The sequence below is a fragment of the Mus caroli genome, unplaced genomic scaffold, assembly GCF_978045245.1.
Source record: "Mus caroli unplaced genomic scaffold, Mus_caroli_1 scaffold_10, whole genome shotgun sequence".
NCBI lineage: Eukaryota > Metazoa > Chordata > Mammalia > Rodentia > Muridae > Mus > Mus caroli.
In genome coordinates, this window is record NW_028227265.1 from 54,321,973 (window position 1) to 54,323,180 (window position 1,208).

Genomic DNA, 1,208 nt, shown 5'->3' on the forward strand with positions numbered 1-1,208 from the left:
ATTATAACATTGACCATGGTCAAAATTACTTTCCATCAAATATTATATACTCTTCAATGTACTAAAGAAATTAAAATAAACTGGAAAGATTGGCGAATTGATAAAGTTGTCTCCACGTTTATTCTTGCATCTTTTTGTTCACATATTTGTGTTTTCTAATTTAAATAAATTTCTCTGAGGGTCCATAAAGCTAGTGAAAGGCTTGTCAGTGGATATTTCTGTATTTATCTTTAGACTGATGCTTACATATTTAAATGAAGCTCTACGGAATACGAGATAATCTGCCAAGACCTTCTTTAAGAGTTTTGTTATATCACACCGTTTCTTACTATCAGTTTTGAGGCACATTGCCCATTTGTCATCTAGCATATTAATAAGTAATCATTTCTCCTTTTAGAAAGAACAGACTCACAAACTTAAATTAATGGCTTTAGCCCAACATATTTAGTTAGTTACAGGACAATTGTAATGTCAAAAACATTACTGATGCAATTCATGGTATAGTTCCCCCATCTTACAGTACAGATTCCATCAGATGTAGTATCTCCAAAACATAAGATGGCTGTATGAAATGCACATGCATTCTGCTAGGCATAGGTCACAATGTTCAATAGGCTTTTGTTTTAAAGATTGCTCCACTCTGTTTGTGGTCCACTGCTTGATATTGTTCTGACTATAGCCCTCACCTAAGACTTCATCAACATACTTTTTAACTTTATCATGTATTTCATCAGCATTGAAGCCAACCTCATCACAGGGCTGGTATTACTTCTCCATGGTAACTTTGGCCACAGAATCTTTTTTAAGAGCTTATCATGCACCAAGAAATATGCTTTGTGCTGGTATTCCAATGAATGATAGTGTACATGGCCTTCTAATTATGTTCTAGAGAAGGAGATAGATGTTGATAAAACAATTACATAAATCAATGTAAAACTGCAACTGTGGCAAAGAGGTAAAAAGGTACCATTGATACAGTAGGCAATTTTTAATCTCATCAGGCATGGTAGAAGTATAAGCAATCTGGAAGCTAGGGAAGTGGGGAATGTTCTTTTCAACAGAATGGCAGTTTGTTAAAGATGTCTGTTGATAAAGGACATGGAAAAATGAGAGTGTTAAATGGGAGGAGAAGCTAGGTTACAGAAGTATAAGATACCCTATAAATTGGGTTAGGTACTTTCTCTTCATTTCAAAAGAACCACTTATTT

The 1,208-nt window shown here is 34.4% G+C and overlaps 1 pseudogene; it reads right to left on the minus strand.

The window, feature by feature from the left end:
• Positions 1-452: 452 nt before the first annotated feature.
• On the minus strand, positions 453-777 carry LOC110299563 (dynein light chain Tctex-type 3 pseudogene; annotated as a pseudogene).
• Positions 778-1,208: the final 431 nt, after the last annotated feature.